This window comes from Phyllostomus discolor, chromosome 6 (genome assembly GCF_004126475.2).
Source record: "Phyllostomus discolor isolate MPI-MPIP mPhyDis1 chromosome 6, mPhyDis1.pri.v3, whole genome shotgun sequence".
Classification (NCBI taxonomy): Eukaryota; Metazoa; Chordata; class Mammalia; order Chiroptera; family Phyllostomidae; genus Phyllostomus; species Phyllostomus discolor.
Genome location: NC_040908.2, coordinates 42,015,629 through 42,038,486, shown reverse-complemented (window position 1 = coordinate 42,038,486; position 22,858 = coordinate 42,015,629). Strand labels below are relative to the sequence as shown.

The window sequence follows — 22,858 nt, the reverse complement described above, 5'->3', positions numbered from 1 at the left end:
TTCAGTAGTCTTTTGTGTCAAAGTAACCAGGATTAAATGAGCTGCATTGATGGTGTACTAGTGGTGGAATAATGCCAACATGTGCATTAGGTATGAAACAGTAGAGGTCTCTGCAAAGTGAGTGCACAGTGATTTAAAGAAATATTTTTATTTATTTCTCACATAGTCCTGGAAGGTGTTTCACGACTGGTGGGGTATGCTAATATCAGATTAGTAGGTTTCCTTCCATCATGCTGCTTTGTCATCTCTAGGGTATAGCCTTCATCTGCATGTTTGTGCATCCCTACCTATAAGGAGGAGAAATAAAAGGAAGGCATACTCTCTTCTTGTTCAAGGTAGAACACTACAGTTGTTACACATCACTTCTGCTAATAACCCATTTTAAAAAACCTGCTCATAAGTCTACCACTAAGTTTAATGAAAGTCTGGGGAATATCTTTGGTGGGATGATCATAAACCCAGCAAAATAACTGTCACTGTAAAAAGCAATAGGAACTTGGCAGGAGGGAGGAGCTAGCATTTCATCTGTCACAATAAGATTTGAAGAACAGTATTTAAAAGAAGAGAAGGAAAATGGTAAAAGAAATAGTTTTCAAACCCTATTGAAAAATAATCCCCAGCTGCACTTCATGTGACTGTCTACACATTCACATATTAGGAAACTCTTCCAAATGCATTGTAGCTGCAAAAATACTTATCATATATAATCTTGCAGATACTATGCTATAAAAAGGCTGTACATACTCTGGTTTCTCTTTAGATCATACAAATCTTTTGCCTTTTACTTAAAAAGGGTGTAGCTTTATAAGTTGCCATCTCCTTTTAAACATAGTTTTAAATTCTGATGTAAACCTTATTTGTGCTTAATGGAGAACTATAAAATATTAAAAATATAGTATAAAATTAAAGACTACTCATCATATCACCCAGAGATAAAATACTAATCTATTTATTTCCTATTTTTACTATACATATGAGGTTTGGAAAAAGTGAAGCCGTTGTTAATATAATTAGAACAGTTTGCGGAACATCAGTGTAACCTGGCAGCCAAGGAGAGTGGACTGGAATGTGCATGCATGAACAATGATGACTTCACTGTACTAGTCAGTGAGAGTGGTCAATGCCTTTGAGTGAGCATGGATACTGTGTGGCTGTCACATTCAAAATGACTGAGTAGAGCAACAAATCTGCATCCAACTTTGCGTTAAGCCTGAATATTCCTTCATGGAAACTATTCAGATGACCCAGAAGGCCACAGCTATGGGCAACTGGTGATTGGCAGCTTCATCACAACAACACATCCACTCATGCATCAGGTCTAATGCAGAGATTTTTGGCAAAACATCAAATCACCCAGGTGACTCAGCCCTGCTATAGCCCAGATTTGGTACTCTGCGACTTCTGGCTTTTCCCAAAACTAAAATCACCTTTGAAAGGGAAGAGATTTCAGACCATCAATGAAATTCAGGAAAATACAGTGGGGCAGCTAATGGCTACTGGGAGAACTGTGTGAGGGCCAACATACCTACTTTCAAGGGGACTGAGGTATCATTGCCCTGTGTACAATGTTTCTTATATCATCTTCAATAAATATCTCTATCTTTGATTGTGTGTGGCTGGATACTTTCTGGACAGACCTCATATATTTACCAAAATTTGAATATTTATCTTGCCTTTTGTTACCCAATGGTATTCCCATGTCATCAAAAATCATTCAAAATCCTGATTTTTAATAAGTTATCTTCTTCCTAAATGCCTCCGTTTTAGTATAAAATCATGATACCATTGGAAAAATGTATCCTATAGATAACATGTGGATGAAGGTAAAGATTTATTCTTATACTTAAAATATCTCATTATTAACAAAATTCTTCTAAAGTGAAGCTACAAAAAAGTTTTTAATTCTCCCGTATAAAATTGCAGTTAACTGTTTACCTACACTGTGCTTGAGAGACATTACATTACTTTTTGACTTAAAGGAGATATATTCATTCCAATCTTCTATTTATTGTGTCGTGATGTCAGTTTTGATCTATACCTTCTTTCCTCTAGGCATCTTTGCCTGAAGACATAATCCTAAACCTTTCATAATGTTAAGTACATCAAAGACTAACTGCTTTGCTTAGCTGCAGCGATCTACACAAGGCTGTATTACTTGTATAACTTAAAAGTAAATTCCAAAGAATACATGATTATCCAACCTTTGTTCCTTTCTTTGTGGTGACATAATATTGTCAGTCATAGAATATATTAAATACCAATTCTTAATTATTATAACTATAGATTTTCTCTAAATGAGATATTTTCAGATCAAATATTTCCATTGTCTAAATATTTAATTAACATACTTTTGAATTCTGAAATACTAGTTTACTATATTATGAAAGAATGTGTCATATTTTCAGAACTTACCTTGTCATAAATTGTCAGTAGCTTAGCAAAAGAATAGTATTTTCCTAGGGGGGAAATACTTTTTCTCCTTCTCAGAAAGAAGTCAATGTCTCAAACCCTCTATGCTTTACTCATTAGTTAGGCTAGTAAATTGTGCTGATCCAGGACAAAAATCACTGGCAATTAAATTTTCTACAAGTAAATAATGAAGACTTTTGTTTGAGGACTGGTATGTAACGTTAAGAATAATAAAACCATGAATTTAAGAATAAATAGAATGCATAGTAACTTGGCTAGTGTGTAGTACAGTAAAAATATCTCTATCAAGAATCCTAAAATATAGGGGACAAATCAATTCATACAGTAATATGCTACAAACTTTAAGAATGCTAAGGTGTCTTCTGGTTGAGATGACAGAGTAGGAAACATTGTGCTGGCCTCTTCCCACATCAGATTTACAATTGAATTATAGAATAACCATCACTGAGTACCACCTGAAAACTAGCTGAACAGAAGTCCTATAACTAAGGATATAAAGAAGCCTTGACAGACTTGTAGTAGGAGTGAAGATGTGTAATATACAGGTACTAACTCACTGATGTGGCACTTAATAATTCAGAGGTAATCTCTGCCATGAAGGTCCGTTCTGTAAAATGAGGGATCCCAGTGCCACACCCAGTACCCCATTACAGCACACCAGTGTTGGAAAGAGCAATCCAAGCTAGCAATGAAAACCAGTGGGGATTGCATCCAAGTGATATAGAGGGCTTCTGGAATCTAGGCATTCTTCTTTTTCTTTTTTAATATATTTTATTGATTATACTATTAGAGTTGTCCCATTTCCCTCCCTTCACTCCCCTCCACCCTGTACACCCTCTCCCACCCATACCCCCCCCTTTAGTCATGTCCATGTGTCATACTTATAAGTTCTTTAGCTTCTAGATTTCCCATACTATTCTTGCCCTCCCCCTGTCTATTTTCAACCTACATTCTATGCTACTCATTCTCTGTACCTTTTCCCCCTCTCTCCTCCTCCCACTCCCCTGTTGCTAACCCTCCATGTGATCTCCATTTCTGTGGTTCTGTTCCTGTTCTAGTTGTTTGCTTTTGCTTTTGTTGTAGGTGTGGTTGTTATTAACTGTGAGTTTGCTGTCATTTTACTGTACATATTTTTTTAGCTTCTTTTTCTTAGATAAGTCCCTTTAACATTTCATAAAATAAGAGCTTGGTGAGGATGAACTCCTCAACTTGACCTTATCTGAGATAAGGTCAGATAACTAGCTGAACAGAAGTCCTATAACTAAGGATATAAAGAAGCCTTGACAGACTTGTAGTAGGCTCACTTTATCTGCCCTTCCATTCTAAATGAAAGCTTTGCTGGATAGAGCAATCTTAGATGTACGTCTTTGCCTTTTATGACTTGGAATACTTCTTTCCAGCCCCTTCTTGCCTGTAAGGTCTCTTCTGAGAAATCAGCTGACAGTCTGATGGGAACTCCTTTGTAGGTGACTGTCCCCTTATCTCTTGCTGCTTCTAGGATTCTCTCCATTTTTACCTTGGCTAATGTAATTATGATGTGCGTTGGTGTGTTTCTTCTTAGGTCCAACTTCTTAGGGGCTCTCTGAGCTTCCTGGATTTCCTGGAAGTCTATTTCCTTTGCCAGAATGGGGAAGTTCTCCTTTATTATTTGTTCAAATACGTACTCAATCTGTTGCTTTTCCTCTTCCCCTTCTGGTACCCCTATAATTCAGATGTTAGAACGTTTAAAGATATCCTGGAGGTTCCTAAGCTTCTTGTTTTTTTGAATTCTTGTTTCTTCATTCTTTCCTGCTTGGATGTTTTTTTTCTTCCTTCTGGTCCACTCTATTGTTTTGAGTCCCAGTTTCCTTCCCATCCCTATTGGTTCTCCGTGCATCTTCCTTCATCTCTTTTATGGTAACCTGCATTTTTTTCATGTAATTTGCACCCAAAATCAACCAATTCCATGAGCTACCTGATTACCAGTGTTTTGAACTGTGCATCTGATAGATTGGCTATCTCTTGGACGCTCAAAAGGATGAGTCCTGGGGGATTGAGCTGTTCTTCTGTTGGAGACACGTCTCTCTCTCTCCCTCCTTTTTTTTTTCCCCGGTCCGGTAGCTCCTGTTACGGTGAGGGGGCGGAGCCTTAGGTGTTCGCTGGGGCTGGGCACCCCAGTTGCTAGATTGTATGTGGGGGCAGGGGCTGGAGGGAACAATGGTGGTAGTTCCGCTCTCCTGGGGCGTCAGTAACCCCCCTGGGATCCTGGGTTGCGTGCTCTGCCCTGGTCCACAATACCGCCTCACTGGGTCTGCCAGCTGCCACTTGCATACTCAGGGTCCACCACTGCGTCCAGGAAGGCTTACACTCTCGGTTGCCTTACGCGCCCAGTTCTCCCAGATCTCTGCACACCGCGACCCACTCCTCCTCTCTGCCCCTCCTACTGGTCTGGATGAACAGGTCTACTTCAACTTCTTGGCTGTTTGACTTCTATTCAGATAAATTATCAGTTCTGGGTGTTATTCTGGCTCTAAATTGTTGTTCTAATCTTGGTTGTATGTGGAGGTATGGTGCGTCCACCTATGCCTCCATCTTGCTGGAAGTCCAGGCATTCTTCTTGAGAGGCTGTGAACAGACTCACTGTGGGCCCCAGGGTAGACACTGCAGCTCAGAGAGTACCAGGGATGTATGGGGAGGAACTGATTTGCCTGGCCTCAGAGTCGGGGCTGGAGAAGCAGAGGTTGAGGTATATCACTCTAGGAACAAAAGCACTAGTAGGCATGTTACTCCTTTGTTAAATCCTCTTTCCATTGTTAATCTGGCTAACATTCTTTGCCTCATCCCACCCAACTCAGTAGCTTTTGCACACAAGCAAACTGCCTTGGCTTGTGCTACAGACACCCTTAAAATCTCTCAGGAGTCTGCAAACCCCAAACAAGGACCAGTTTGTTTGAGCATACCCTGTACCACTTGCTAAACATCTCTAAGGCTGGCATAAGAGGCAACCATTCTCATCTTACACTGTAACTCCTATCAAGTGGCTCTAAGCCTGGCACAAGCTGTGGCCAGTACTGACCTGGAATATAGGTTTAACTAATGACCCACAAATTCTGCAAAAAGGTCTCCTGGCCTCAGCACACATTGTGGTGCCAAGCAAACAGTCCCAAGCATGGCACTAGTGGCAGCTGGCCTTGGTCCACAGCTCAGTCTCTCCCAACTGCCTCCAAGCTCAGCACAAGTGGCAAACAATGGCAGATCACTTTGTAGCTCCCACTAGGCAGCCTAAGAATGACACAAATTGGGGTTGACCTTGGCTGGCACTATAGCCCCTTTCAAGAGCCTGCACAACTAACACAACTAGTGGCTGGTTTCAGACCACTCCAAAGTACACCCAATTAGCTCCAAAAATGACACACCTAACTGGTGGACTCAGCTAGCACCAGAGCCCTGCAAAAGCAACTGCCAGTCTGTGGGGGTCAGTCCATACATAATCACTTGTCTGTTGTAGTCATGGCCAGCACTCACAGTCAGTTGGCCTAAAGATCAGTTCCATCCACTGACATGCCAATGTCAATCAAGGCTCAACAACAGAAGGACACATACAACCTGCAAAACGGACACTCCTGAAGACTGTGCCACCAGGTCTCAAAGGACACATACTACATAAGGCCACTCTGTAAACACTGAGAGATGCCACAGATCTACTTAATTCATAGAAACAAGCACAGTAAGTTAGCCAAAATGAGGAGACAAAGAAATTGTCCCAAATGAAAAAAACAGGACAAAACTCCAGGAAAAAATAACTAAATAAATAAAGACAAGCAATCTAAAAGATACTAACTCCAAAACAATGGTTATGCTCAACGGCCTTAGGGGAAGAACAAACTAACTCAGTGAGAATCTCAACTAAAAGAAACTATTAAAAAGACCTGTCAAAAAAATATAATAATTGAAATGAATACATTTGAGGAAATCAACAGTAGATTAGATGAAGCAGAGAATCGAATCAATGATCTGGAAGTAAGGTAGCAGAAAACACCCAGTTGGAACACCAAGAAGAAAACAAATGAATGAGGATAGTTTAAGGGACCTCTGGGCCAACATCAAGTGTATCAACATTCATATAAAGAGGTACCAGAAGGAGAAGAGAAAGTGAGGGATTGAAAACCTATTTAAAGAAATAATGACTGAAAACTTTCCTCACCTGGTGAAGAAAGACATACAAGTGCCAGAAGTACAGAGAGACATAAACAAAATGAATCTGAAGAAGCCTAAACCAGTACAAATCATAATTAAAATGTCAAAAATTAAAGACAAAGAAATAATATTAAAAGTTGTAAGAGAAAAGCAATTTTCTTATGTGACTATCAGCTGATTTTTAAATAGAAACTTTTCAGACAAAAAGGAACAGGCACGAAATATTCAAAGCAATGAGGAGCAAAGACCTACAACCAAGATTACTCTACCCAGAGGGCTTTCATTTAGGATCATTGGAGAAATAAAGAATTGCCCAAACAAGAAGAAGCTAGATACATCACCGCTAAACCAGTATTACAAGAAATGTTAAAGGGACTTCATTAAGTAGAAAGAAAAGAAAAATTAGGAATAAGAAAATACAGGAAAGAGACCTGGCCAGTAGGGCTCAGTTGGTCTGAGCATCATCCTATAACTGAAGAGCTGTGGGTTCAATTCTTGGTCAGGGTACATACCTAGGTTGTGGGTTCCATCCCCATTTAGAGCACAGACACCTGTGATCCCTGGTCTGAGCACCCATTCTGGATGTATATGGGAGGCAGCCAATTGATGCCTCTCTCTAGCATCAGTGTTTCTCTCTCCCACTCTCCCTCTCTAGAAACAATGAAAAAAAATGTTCTCAGGTGAGAATTAGAAAATAAGAAGAAAATGTAAGGAAGAAAAATATTCTCACCAACAAAGATAAACACTTAGTAAAAGCAGTGGGTGAACCAACTATATAGAGCTAATACAAAGGTTAAATAGGAAAAATAAGAAGATCATGTGTAAGCACAACAATAAATTAAGGGTTACACACAAATACACAAAAGAAGTGAAAAATAATGACTGAAACAAAAATGTGAAGGCTATGAGTAAATATTCTAGTGGTTTTTACTTTTTAAACATTCTTTTTAATCCTCACCCAAGGATATGTTTTATTGATCTTAGAGAGGAAGGGAGAAAGAAAGAAACACTGATGTGAGAGAGAAATATTGATTGGTTGCTTCCCATACACACACTAACTGGGGATGGAACCTGCAACCTGGGTATGTGTCCTGACCAGGGACTGAACCAGCAATCTTTTGGTGTACAGGATGATGTTCCAACTGAGTCACCTGGCTGGCCAGGGCTCTAGTAATTTTTAGAATGTATTTGAACTAAAGTGACCATTGACTTAGACTCCTACTAACATACTTTGGAACATATGAATGTCACAGTAACCACAAACCAAAAATCTAAAAGAAATACACAAAAAAATAAAGAGAAAACAATCCAAACACAACACTACAGAAAGTCATCAACATACAAGAGGTGAGCAAGAGAATAGGGAAGGAGCAGAGAGGAACTACAAAATAATCAGAAAACAGTTAACAAAATTGCAATGACTACATACCTATTAGTGTAATGGACTAAATACTCTAATCAAAAGGCATGTAGAACTGAATGGATTATTTTTTAAAGACCCATACATATGCTGCCTAATGAGACCCACTTAAGATCAGAAGATACACTCAGATTGAAGGTAAAGGGATAGAAAAAGATTTTTTTATCCAAATAGAAATGAAAAAAAGAAAGCTGGGGTAGCAATACCTATATGAGACAAAATACTTTAAAACAAGGACTGTAACCAGAGAAAAAGAAAGGCATTTCAAAATGATAAGGATCATTCCTATAAGAGCACATAACCCTCATAATGATCTATGCATCCAATGTAGGAGCAACTAAATATATAAAGTAAATATTTATAGACATAAAGAGATCAACAGTAATACAGTTATAGTAGGGGACCCTAGCAACCCATTGACATCATAGATAGATCATTCAGACAGAAAATCAATGAGGAAACTGGGCTCAAATGACACATTTTCAGACACAACTTATATTTTCAGGACATTTCACTCCCAAACAGAGTACACACTCTTTTCAAGTGCACATGGAACATTTTTCAATGCACAAGTCTTAATAAATTCAAGAAGACTGAAATTATATCAAAACATCTTCTTTGATCACAATTGTATGAAAATAGGACCCAGTTACAAAATAAGTTAAAAATATACAAACACATGGAGACTAAATAACATACTATTAAACTATGAATGGATTAACAACAAAATTAAGGAAGAAATCAGAAGTTACCTTGAGACACTGAAAATGAAAACAAAACAATCCAAAAATCAAAGGGACATAGCCAAAGCAGTATCAAGAGGGGAAATTTATAGCAATATAGGCCTGTCTCAGAAGCAAGAAAAATCTCAAATAAAGAGTTTAACCTTACACCTAAAGGAACTACAAAAACAATAAACAAAGCCCAAAGTGAGTAAAAGGAAGGAATTAATAAAAATCAGAGTGGAAATCAAGTCTAAAAAATCAATAGACAACATCAATTAAACAAAAAACCTGGTTCTTGAAAAAAGATAAAATTGATAAGCCTTTAGCCAGACTGATCAAGGAGAAAGAGGGAAACCCTGAATAAATAAAATCAGAAATGAAAGAGAACTGACAACCAATACCACAGAAATACAAGGAATTATCAGGAAATAACTATGAACAAATTGGACAACCTGAAAGAAATGGGTATGTTCCTAAAAGCATGCAATCTTCCAAGGCTGAATCAAGAAGAAAGAAAATCTGAACAGACTGGCAATAACTAAAGAAATTGAATCAGTAAGCAAAAATCTCCCAACAAATGAAAGCCTTGGATTAGATGTCATCAAAGGTGAATTTTTGCAAATAGTCAAAGAAAAGTTAATACCTGTCTGTCTCAAACTATTACAAAACACTGAAGAGGAAAGAAGGCTTCCAAACTTGTGTTATGATGTCAGCACTACCTGAAACCAAAACCAGACAAAAATACTACACAAAAGGAAAATTATGTGCCATTATCCTTGATGTAAACAGATGCAAAAATCCTCAACAAAATACTAGCAAGTCAAATTCAGCAATATATAAAATAGATCATACACCATGTATTCTCGGAATTTATACCGAGAATACAAGGTTGGTTCAATATCTGCAAATCAATTAATGGGATACACCACAAACAAAATGAAGGATAAAAATTGTATGATCACATAGCACAATTTACAATAGCCAAGTGCTGGAAGCAACCCCAGTGTCCAGCAGTAAATGAGTGTATAAAAACTGTGGTACATTTACACAGTGGAATACTACACAGCAGAAAGAAAGAAGGAGCTCCTACCCTTTGCAACAACATGGATGGAACTGGAGAGCATTGTGCTAAGTGAAATAAGCCATGCAATGAAAGACAAATACCATATGATCTCACCTATAAGTGGAACCTAATAAACAAAACAAATAAGCAAGCAAAATATAACCAGAGATATTGAAATTAAGAACAAACTGACAGTAACCAGAAGGGAGGTGGGAGGAAATAATGGGGAAAACAAGCGGGAAGTGTCAGAAACAACTATAAAGGACACATGGACAAAACCAAGGGGGGTAGGATCAAGGGTGGGAAGTGGGGATGGTTGGGGTAGGGGGCAGTGGTGAGGGTAAAATGGAGACAACTTTACTTGAACAATTTTTCAAAATTAAAAATAAGATAGTCTAATATCATCATAAAACCTTGTTATTAATGCCTCAGTATTATATTATTATCCATAAAGTTGTAATGTGAATATGCATGTCCCTTTCACTTCAGAGAGTTCATGTCACAATCAAGCAAAGAAACAAAACATATAAAAGTGCTCAGTAAGGAGGAAAAGACTACAATAACTCTGAATGGTGTTTGATTTTAATCACACTTGTCAGGCATTGCTCTTCCATACAGCCAAGAATTACAGTTTTAAAATTTTAAAAAAATATATATGATCATATCAATAGATGCAGAAAAAGCATTTTACAAAATCAACATCCACTCATGATAAAAAGTCTCACCAAAGTGAGGATAGAAGGAAAATACCTCAACATAATAAAGGTCATACATATATGACAAACCCACAGATAACATCATAGTCAACTGTGAAAGGCTGAAAGCTTTTTCTTTAGAATCAGGAATGAACAAGGATGTCCACTATAATCACGTTTATTCAACATAGTATTGAAGTCCTAGCCATAGCGATCAGACAAAGAAAAGAAATAAAAGCCATCCAAATTAGAAAGGAAGAAATAAAATTATCATTATTTGAAAGTGACATGATGCTCAGAGAGCCCCAAACAAGTTGGACCAAAGGGGAACACACCAAGGCACATCATAATTACATTACCCAAGATCAAAATGAAGGAGAGAATTCTAGAAGCAGCAAGAGCTACAGGGACAGTCACCTACAAAGGAGTTCCCATCAGACTATCAGCTGATTTCTCAGGAGAGACCTTACAGGCAAGAAGGGGCTGGAAAGAAGTATTCCAAGTCATGAAAGGCAAAGACGTACATCTAAGATTGCTCTATCCAGCAAAGCTTTCATTTAGAATGGAAGGGCAGATAAAGTGCTTCTCAGATAAGGTCAAGTTAAAGGAGTTCATCCTCACCAAGCCCTTATTTTATGAAATGTTAAAGGGACTTATCTAAGAAAAAGAAGATAAAAAAATATGTACAGTAAAATGACAGCAAACTCACAGTTAATAACAACCACACCTACAACAAAAGCAAACTAAGCAAACAACTAGAACAGGGACAGAACCACAGAAATGGAGATCACATGGAAGGTTAGCAACAGGGGAGTGGGAGGAGGAGAGAGGGGGAAAAGGTACAGAGAATAAGTAGCAGAGATGGTAGGTAGAAAATAGACAGGGGGAGGGCAAGAATAGTATGGGAAATGTAGAAGCTAAAGAACCTATGACACATGGACATGAACTAAAGGGGGGGAATGTGGGTGGGAGGGGGTATGCAGGGCAGAGGGGAATGAAGAGGGGAAAATGAGACAACTGTAATAGCATAACCAATAAAATAAAATTTTAAAGTGGCATGATAGTGTATAGAGAAAACCCTAAAGGATCCACCAAATAACTATTTGAACTATTAAATTAATTCAATAAAATAGCAGGATACAAAATTAATATTCAGAAATCAGTTATATTTTTATTCACCAGTAACAAACTATCAGAAAAAGAAATTAAGGAAGTCCCATTTATTATTGCATCAAAAAGATTAAAATATCAAGGAATAAATTGACCAAGGAGGTATGAGACCTGTACTTGAAAAACTATAAGTCACTGAAAAATGTAATTGAAGAAGATACAAATAAATGTAAGTATATACCATGCTCATGGATGGAAAGAACATCATTAAATGTCCACATTACCCAAAGCACTCTACAGGTTCATTGCAATCCCTATCAAAATACCAATGACATTTTCACAGAACTACAAAAAATAATCTTGAAATTTATACGAAACCACAAAACATCCCATATAGCCAAGCAGTCTTGGGAAAGAAGAAAGTTGGAAGTATCACCCTTTCTGATATCAAACTATAGTCTAAGCCTATAGTAATGACAGTAGCATGGAACTGGCATAAAAACAGACACATAGATTAATGAAATGAAACAGAGAACCCAGAAGTAAACCCACACCTGAATGGCCTATTAACTATGACAAAGGAGACAAGAGTATACAATGGGGTAAAGATAGTGTCTTCAATAAATGGTAATTGGAAAACTGGATATATACATGAAAAAAATGAAAGTAGACCATTTTCTTATAGGATATATAAGAATTAACTCAAAATGGATTAAAGACTTAAATGTAAGACCCAAGACCATAGAACTCCTACACGAAAACATAGGCAGTAAATTCTGACATCACTCAGTAATTTTTTTTTTTTTTGGATATGACTTCCTGGGCAAGGGAAACAAGAGAAAAAATAAACAAGTTGGACTACTTCAAACTAAAGAGTTTTTGTGCTGTGAGGTAAAACATCAATGAAATGAAGACTACCTACTAAATAGGAGAAGATATTCCTCAGTGATCATTTGATAGGTTATTGCCAGAAATATATAAAAAATTCATACAACTCAGTGCCAAAAAAATCTTATTAAAAAGTGAAGACCTGAATAGACATTTCTCCAAAGAGGACATACAGATGGCCTATAAACATATGAAAAAAATTCTCAATGCCACTAATCATCAGGAAAATGTAAATTAAAACCACAATGAGATACTGCCTCACACCTGTTAGAATGGTTATCACCAATAAATTAATAAACAAGTATTGGCCAGAAAGTAGAGAAAGGGGAGCCCTCTTGCACTATTGGTGGGATTGTAAATTGGTGCAGCTACTATGGAAAACAGTATGAGGTGTCCTCAAAAAGTTAAAATTAGAAATACCATATGAATCAGCAATTCTATTTTGGATATTTATCTGAAGAAATCCAAAACACTAATTCAAAAAGATTTATGCACCCCTATGTTCACTGAAGCATTATTTACAATAGCCATGATATGGAAGCAACCTAAATGTCGATTGAGAGACAAATGGATAAAGAAGAAGCAGCACATATATGTGAAGGAATATTACTCAGCCATAAAGAATGAAATCTTGCCACTTGTGACAACATAAATGGACTTAGGGGTTTTATGCTAAGTAAAATAAGTCAAAGACACATATCATGTGATATCACATATATGTGGAATCTAAAATACAAAATATAGCCCTGGCTGGCATAGCTCAGTAGATTGAGTGCGGGCTGCGAACCAAAGTGTCGCAGGTTCGATTCCCAGCCAGGGTACATGCCTGGGTTGCAGGCCACGACCCCCAGCAACTAACTGCACATTGATGTTTCTCTCTCTCTCTCTTTCTCCCTCCCTTCCTTCTCTGAGAATAAATAAATAAAATCTTTAAAAAAAAATAAAATACAAAATAAACAAAACAGAAACAAACTCATAGATAAGAGAGAACAATTTGACAGCTGCTAGATGCGAGGGGCATTGGGGTGATGGGTGAAAAAGGTGGAGGGATTAAGGTGTACAAATTGCCCTTTATAAAATAATTCACAGGGATATAAAGTACAGCATAAGAAATATAGCCAATAATACTGGAATAATTATGTATTGTGTCAGATTCACTTTTAAATTATGTCTAATCACTTGTTGTACACTGGAACTAATATTGTATGTCAACCATAATTAAAAATAGTTTTTTAAAAGGCTACTAACATGGTAGTCAGGAAAGCTGAGTTCTAATTTTGGCTAAACTAGTTAAGACTAACCATCTGACATTTAAAAAGTCACCAATTTGGCCTCAGTTTGCTCATATATAAATTAAGAAGATAGAACTGGAAGAATCTACATCTTTTTTAGCACTAAAATTCCATGCATGTAATCAGATATGACTGGATAGAACCCCAGTAAAGACACTACAGATTTCTGGACAACTACAACTTGGTGAAAAAAATCATTTAATTCATATCCACCAATAGTGCAAACCCATACTGAAATAAGTTTGAATATTATTTTTGAGGGGGTATTTCTTTATTCAAAACACACTTTGAATTAAATTCTCTTAGTACTTTAAGAGACTTATTTATACTGAATTTTATTGTAGCAAAAAGTATGACATCAAGGTGCCCAAGCATAGGAGCTACTATAGAAACTGAGTACTAAAAAGCAAAATGATTTTACATAAATTAGCTAACAAATAGCATAAAAATATTGAACTTTAGAGCTGAATTTGGATCTTACAGATATTTTACTTGTATAAATTTTTCTAATGTCTCAAAATTATATCAGTTTTGAAGGTAATTTTCCTGTACCCTTACCACATCTCCAGGAAATCTCCATTCACACACATACAAAAATCTTTGTTATATAGATGGTCTGTAAAGTTTGAGTTTAAATCATATATCTGCTTTATAAAAATTAAATAGTATACTGACCTGTATTATATACATTAATCTGTTTTTAACCATTTTAAAGTTTTCAAGCTGACTTTATATAACCATAAATTTATATTCTTAAGGGGAATCAGGGAAGAATCAAGGTTTTTATGTAAGGTTCCTGAAGAAAATAACATGCCCTATATACTCTGATATAATCATTGTATAATTTGCTATGGGATAGAATTTAGTTTAGAGTTGATCTATTTCAGCTCCCACCACATACATATGTCAGGAACTCCAAGTGTTCCAGTGATGCACTATGGCTTATTCCCGTGACTTACAAGTGCCAATTCCAAGTTCAGTGACATCATGTTGGTAGCCTGAAATTGGCCAGGGTAGAGGTATTTACATTATAGAAAACTGGTTGGCTTTTTGCTTTTGTTTTGTTGTGGTTTTTGATGTGCCAGCTGTTAATCATTTAGCAACACGTCACTAAGGTACTCCCAAGTTATGGTTTCTGAAGGCCAAGTCTTTACATATCAAAGAAAAGAGTATATGACTACTCTTGATTCTACAACTAACAGAACTGAATTTTTCACATTCACATATTCTTCAGTTTCCTATAATGTAATTGAGAGTATAAAAGAGAGAGTAGGGTCCATATATAATTTATTGCATATATTTAAACCTATATAGCAGTGTTGTCCAATAGAAATACAATGCAAGCCAAATACATAACTTTAAAATTGCTACTGTATCTTAAAATACTTCTCAAATCAGATGTTAAATTTTCACTGGAATTACTCCATATTTATATTTCATAAAATTTACAGTTGAATAAGTACTTTGGAATATTCGGGTTGATTCAAATGTTCCTAAAAAGTTTATAATTACTAAACTATCAGTTTTTAAATTTAGGTTATTTAAAATTATACGAAATTTAAAAATTAGTTCCTCAGTCATACTAGCCATGTTTCAAGAGTTCAGCCGCCACACATAATAGTGGTTACCACGTTGGACATTGCAGCTCTACAGCATCAGTACTACCCAGAAGCTTGAGCTTTACTCTATTCCAGCTTGAAGTATGGAATCAAATTAGTTATTTCACTTTTCAGTGCCTCAATTTTGTAAGACAATAATAATGTTAGAAAAATGATGGCTTAATTGCTATAACTAGTAAGTTATGATTGCTATAATCATGAAATCACTTGCATGATATAGCAGTTCCCTTTTTGGCATGTCATGTTATTTTAACAACTAACTCATCAAGCAGTAGCTGCATTTTGAAGAAGAGCTTAATCTTGTTGAGTGTTAGTAGCAATAAATGCTAAGTATTTACAGAATATTTTTCATCTTTAAAGGGCTTTACAAATTTTAATTAATAACATAATAATACAGGGTCTGGAACATAAACGTCCCCTTTTTGTTACAAAATCTTTCACTATAAAATCAAAAGTATGTAATTCTGTGACATAACACTATTATATTCATGCATACCATATGACATTTTAGGTGAAATGTTCAAATTAAAACTATAAATTATTACACTCATATTATTACCCTACCAACCATACTCAAGCAGGTATTACTTCTGCTGGACCCTGTATATCATTCCTGTTAAAAGTGAATTCGAGGCCAAATAGCCCTTTCTGCTCAACAAAACCTTCCATACACTTGCCATACACTCTATACTACAATATAAAGTCAAGTGTTAATATCTTATTCCTGAGTACAAAAAATCTTAAATAATTAGTAACTTTTCTGATTCTTAGTACCATAATAAACTAATCTTGACTGAGAAAAAATGGTGGTATATAATGTTCATCACTTGTGTATTGTCTTTAAAACTAACAAAAGTCAAGCAGGGGTTTCTTGATTGTATAAAATAGATTTTTAAGTTCCTTATTTTATGGTACTTAACCTCTAAACCTGCCACCAGAACTATAATAATGCCATCCATTTTTATGGGCTTTATAGTTTTCAAAGTGCTTACCTGCATTTTATTATCTCAACAGCCCTAGATAAACAAGACAGGTGTTGTAATGCCCATTTTTTAAAATGAAATTCAGAAAGGCTGAGTAACTTGCTCAGAGTTACATGGTGCTCAGTGCAAGACCTAGGGCCAAAGTGTAGGTCTTCTGATTTTAGCTGTTTGTCAAGTGCTTACTATATGTTAGACAGTATGTGGAACTGTTTCCGTATGACCTCATTTGATGGTCACAACATCTCACAAACATTATCTATTTTATAGATGAAAAAGTATGATGTAGAAAATTGTTACCCATAGGTCTTTTTTTCCCCTTAAAACATTTGTTCTTCTCTACTAAGCTGAATTTAAAAATAACATATTATGGTTAGGAAAATAAAGGAACTAATCTAATTAAAAATCAAAGTAACTGCCATTTACCAACACCTACTATTTGCCACACATGATACTCTGCTCTGCAATTACTTCCATGTTTCATATTTACCATCATAGGAGTTAAATATTAGTTTCCCCATTTATAAATGAGAACAGACTCAAAATGTTAGAGGTAGAATTTAAAACCATTACTGTTTGATTCCAAATCTCATACTCAGAACTCACTTTGACATCCTGCTTTTTTATTTCAAGTCCACTGCTACTTCCCATACTCCTTCCCATACTCCTTGCTTCCCATGCTCCTTGCTGCCAGATAACATACTCCAAAAGCTGCTTGTTACTTATTTTTTTAGTTGTTTTGCTATGGGCTTCAATATTTTGTCTTTGAATTAAAACAGTATAGTAAGAAAAGTTTTCTTTATCATCTGCTTACTGAAGTATATACTAACATTGCCCAAAGTGCATGTTTAAGCCATTTTCCTTGCATACTGCAGAAAAGTAGCTTTGTGTACTGTCTCTTATGATTGCTAACACCTTTGAATGGTAAGTTGGCAAGTATGATATTAATGTGGAACTGAGCTTTTTTGATGAAATTTATTTAATTTTAATTGTTCAAGTACAGTTTTCTGCCCTTTACCCCCATCCTAGCCCACCCCACCCCCTCAGCTGAACTGGACTTCTTTACCTGGAGCTAAATAGTTTCTTCACTTATTAAATGGTAAATTTGTGCAATTCCTCTCGAAGTAAAGGAAGTTGGCTTATTCAATGAGCGGGTATTTTTATTTAAAGATATATTTATAACAAAATATGAGATGGAGGACTAAGCATTGTTTAGTAGATTTGCTCAATGGAATTAAATAATTTACATTACCAGAGACTACTACATGTGTATGAAGGGTGATTACTTTTCCTCAGTCAGAAAAATTCTTTTTTCCTACATTATCTAAATATCCTTATGAACTCATTTTATGTTGCCTTAGTTATCAAAAATAAGTGTTTAGATCTTCATAACAAATGGTATAATTAACCTGACCACCATAAACACTTCCAAGACAAATTGTCTTTTAAATTTAAATTAATTCTTTTTTCTTTATTTTCTGGCTGATTTCCATTTGTACTAGATAGCTACCATGTTCTTGGTAAGACTGTCTCTAAGAAGGAAGTAAAACAAGTTTGTGCACATACATTCATATGGAAGGGCAAAAGAGAAGACAAAGTGTAATAAAGAAACTGTGGGAGAGCTTTGCCCGCAGAGCCCTCCCACCTGCCACGGATGAGAATAAGTCTACCAAGACATGATCATCTGCTTGGGGAGGAAAGGTGGCCAATCTCTCAAAGGAGAAGGGGCCAGAGCCTTTTCCTCAGTGGGCTTTTATTAGGTTCATTTGCACAGGAATTGCAGGTTAAAGCTCATTAATCATTGTTAGGCAGTAAGGATCAAACATAGATAACAAAGAACTCTGAGGGCCTATTTTGAGTCAGGGTCAGATAGCTAAAGAGCTATAAAACTTTGAGGAACAAATTCACTTCTTGCTTGGACTCTTATTTAATTGAGAGTATTCTAAACAAAGCAGGTTTCACAGGATTTTACATATTCTTTCTTAGGCCTGATTGCCCTAGGGAACTCGCCCTTTCCAGCACAGCGTGGTACCCACCACCAGCATTGTCTCAGGCTTAAGGCATTGTCTCAGGTTTAAGTCAGGCAGGGGTAGTAAGGCAGCCAAGAGATTAGGAGACTTCTTGCAGACAGGATGAGGACTCAGGCTTTGTCAAAGCTGAGGGGCGAGGGTCCATCACCCCCTTTCTCCATAGCCCCCCAAGTCCTTCCCTGAGGGCCTCCACGTGATTGTGCCTGTCTTGGGTCACTCCCCCCTTGGGGAATCTTACCGGTCATTGGCTAACCAACTGATCAAGCATTGGGGGCCAGGCAGGGTGAAGAAAAAGGAGCAGAAGTGGTGCTCCTGCCGGGGAGATAAGCTTTGTCTCCTTAGTGGCTTCTGGTCTGAAGGTCGCTCCCTCAGCCTTAGGCATGGGGTAGGGGGGTGAGAGTTACAGCTTCTGAAACCAGGCAGGGTGGTTCCCAACAAGAAACACTATTTCTCAAAAATCTCTTTCCTTATCTAGGAATAGAGGTATTCATAAATGTATGCATTGTCATAATGCATAGAGCAGACTTTTAGTTTTTTTATAAAACTTACAGTTTTCCCAAGCTAATAAAATGTACATATCTGGAACATTCATTTAAGCAAAAGAAACAGTTGGCAAATATTTTTATGTCAGGTGGTATGCATGCTAAATTTATAAGCTTTCTTCTGTTTATTCAATGTACAGTAACTCAACATGACATGGTGTAACATATCACAAAGATGACTATGGTCAGGAATTTCAAGAAATCTTGAAAACAAATAGTATTTTATGTCTCTGGGCCATCTGTATGTCCTCCTTGGAGAAGTGTCTATTCAGGGCCTTTGCCCATTTTTAATTGGATTGTTTATCTTCCTGGTTTGAGTCATATGAGTTCTTTTTATATTTTGGAGATTAAAGCCTAGTCTGATAAATCATTGGCAAATGTGCTCTCAAATATAGTTGGTTCCCTCTTCACTTTGAATGGTTTCTTTAGCTGTGCAGAAAATGTTTAATTTGATGTCATCCTGAATTTGTTTATTTTTTCCTTTATTTACCTTGCCCTAGGAGATACATCAGCAAAAAATAGTTATGTGGGATATCTGAAAACTTGCTGCTTGTTTTCCATAGGATTTCTATGGTATCACAACTTATATTTAAGTCTTTTATCCATTTTGAGTTTATTCCAGTATATGGTATAAGTTGGTGGTCTAGTTTCATTTTTTTGCATATATCAGTCCAGTTCTCCCAACACCATTTATTGAAGAGGCTATTTTTAATCCATTGTATGTTCATGCCCTCTTTGTCAAATATAAATTGACCGTAGAGATGGACTTATTTCTGGGCTCTCTATTCTGTTCCATTGATCTGTATGTCTGTTTTATACCATTACCAGACTGTTTTGATTACAGTGGCCTTGTAGTACAGTTTGATATCAGCTACTATGATCCCTCCAACTTTGTTCTTCTTTCTCAAGATTGGTGTGGCTATTCAGTAGCCATCAGAGAGATGCAAATTAAAACCACAATGAAGATATCACCTCACACCTTCAGAATGGCCATCATTAATAAAACAACAAAGAAGTGCTGGCAAGGATGTGGAGAAAAGGGAATCCTAGTGTATTGTTGGTGGGAATGCAGACTTGTACAGCCACTGTGGAAAACAGTATGGAATTTCCTCAAAAAATTAAAAATGGGTCTGCCTTTTAAACCAGTGATTCCACTGCTGGGAACATACCCTAAGAATCCTGAAACACCAATTCAAAAGAGCTTATGCACTTGTATGTTCATAGCAGTGCTATTTATAATAGCCAAGTGCTGGAAACAGCCCAAGTGCCCATCAGTAAATAAGTGGATCAAAACACGGTGGTACATTTACACAATGGAATACTAACAAAAGAAAGAAAGAAGGAGGAATTCTACCCTTTGTGACAGCATGAATGGAGCTGGAGACTATTATGCTAAGTGAAATAAACCAGTCAGTGAAAGACAAATACTATATGATCGCACTTGATCTCTAATGAACAAAATAAACTAACAAGCAAAACTGAACCAGAGACATAAAAACAGGGAATAGACTGACAGTGACTAAAGGGTGAGAGGTGCGAATAATGGTGGATAGAAGGGGAAGGAATTAGTTAAAGAACATGTATGAATGACCCATGGACATGGACAATGGTGTGGAGATGGACTATGTGAGTAGGGCTAGATGGAAGAGGCCAAAAGGGGGGAAATGGGACAACTGTAATGGAATAAACAATAACAAAAAAATAAATTATAAAAGAAAACATAGTATTTTAAAGATCTATGGAGTATTTAGTGGGGTTTTCTCCTCCTGTGACCTATCAAAGAGTTGAGCTCAAGTGCTTAAACACTTAGAAAAGTATTTTACTCTGGGAAAATAAAAAAAGAAAGAAAATATCTGGAGATTGGGGTATAGAAAGAATCTTTAGATTCCTTTGCAGTTTTGGTGCCTACCAAGAAATATACTTGTTTACTTAGAGTTTGTGTATCTGTTTGTTGACCAAACAATTCAAGCAATAAATGTATGTTTCTGTCACATACTTTTTTATCTAAAGCTTTTGCAATTATTTAGCTGTCATTACAAACTCCTGTTCCAAAGCACAGGGTTTCGACAGAGAATATAGTTAGATCAAATGACTTGCTTCTAAAGGACCAAATATTGTTTCTATCACAGAAAAATCAGTGTGTTTTTTTAAAAGTAACTGTTAAAGCATAACATACTTGAAAGAGTATACATACTGTAAGTGTTCAACTCAGTGAACACACGCATATAACAAGCATACAGATAATTATATAGAACTTCATCATTAACCCCAAAAGGCTCCCTTGTCCCCTGTTCTCATACTTCCAAAGTATAAACATTCTGACTTATAATACTACAAATCATGTTACCTGATCTTGGAAGAAAATCATGCATCCTTATCTAGAAATAGGTATAGTCTAAAATCTATGTACTGTAAGTAATGTATAGAGATGACTATTAGAATGTCTTTTGAGGGTTGAGGTGTGACCTGTTTCACTTTACATTATGTTTTTGAAATGTACCCACATTATTATTATATTATTCCATTGTGTACCACAAATATGTCACACTTTATTTATTCATTTTGTCACTGATGGACATTTGAACTACTTCCAGTTTGGGGCTCTTATAAATATTCTTTTACATGCCCTTTGTAAAAACACCTAGTCATTTTTACAGACATTCAACTTTAATAGATACCTCCACAGATTTCTCCAAAGTAGCTGGAGCAGTTTACATTTTTAATATCAGTATATGAGAATTCCAGTTCATCACCACCCTTGTCAACACTTGTTATCCCCAATACTGTTAACTCATTTTACCCATTGTAAATTTAATTTATATTTCCCTGATGACTCATGAAGTTGAGCGTCTTATGATATTTATTGGAAATGTAGATATATGTTTTGTGAAGTGTCTCTCAAGACTTTTGATTGTTGTTCTATAGAGCCATCATCCTTTTTCTTATGATTTTAAGGAGTTCTTTATATAGGTGGTTAGCTCCTTGAGACTGGTCTTGGTAATTTTGGGGGAGAATTTGGCACCTAATTCTCCAATTAGGAGAATTTGTTGTTGTTATAGCAACAAAGGCAAAATTAAGTAAGTACGACTGTATCAAACTGTACAACAAAGGAACCCACCAACAAAATGAAAAGACAATCACCTATTGGGATAAAATATTTGCAAATCATATATCTAATAAGGGGTTAATATCCAAAACATATAAGGAATTCACACATGTCAATAAGAAGAAAAAAACACAATCCTATTTTAAAATTATCAGAGGATGTGAATAGACATCTTCCCAATGAAGACATACAGATGGTCAATAGGTATATGAAACTGTACTCAACATAACTCATCCTTAGGGAAATGCAAATCAAAAACACAATGAGGTGTCACCTTACAGCTATTATCAAAACACAAAGGGTATGGGGGGATAAATGATAATGAAAAAATACAATAAAACATTTTTAAAAAAGAAAAGTCAAGAAATAACAAATGTGAGGGTGTAGAGAAAAGGAAGCATTGGGAATGTAAATTGGTGTGGCTACTATGGAAAACATTACGAAGATTCTTCAAAAACATTTATTTATTTATTTAGAATTGGAGTTATTTTTAAAATATATTTTATTGATTATGCCATTCCAGTTGTCCCATTTTTTCTCCCTTTATTCACCTCCTACCTTGCACCTCCCTCCCACCATTTCTCCCTCCTAGTTCATGTCCATGGGTTGTACATAAGTTCTTTGGCTTCTCCATTTCCTATACTATTCTTAACCTCACCCTATTTTGTAACTACCATTTATATTTCTTATTCTCTGTACCTTTTCCTCCATTCTACCCCCTCCTTCTACCCACTGATGATCCTATATGTGATCTCCATTTCTGTGATTCTGTTCCTGTTCTA

The 22,858-nt window shown here is 36.3% G+C and overlaps 1 protein-coding gene and 1 long non-coding RNA gene across 2 annotated transcripts in view; one reads left to right on the top strand and one right to left on the bottom strand.

The window, feature by feature from the left end:
* The window catches only part of LOC114498694 (WD repeat containing planar cell polarity effector), a 295,440-nt gene that overhangs the window by 186,971 nt on the left and 85,611 nt on the right, over window positions 1–22,858 (top strand). The gene's annotated exons all lie outside the window — the stretch shown is intronic.
* LOC118501106 overlaps window positions 26–22,858 on the bottom strand; it is a 150,825-nt gene continuing 127,992 nt past the window's right edge. The window contains exon 3 of the long non-coding RNA XR_004903693.1: window positions 26–287. This is a non-coding gene — a long non-coding RNA (uncharacterized LOC118501106). The remainder of the gene's footprint in view (window positions 288–22,858) is intronic.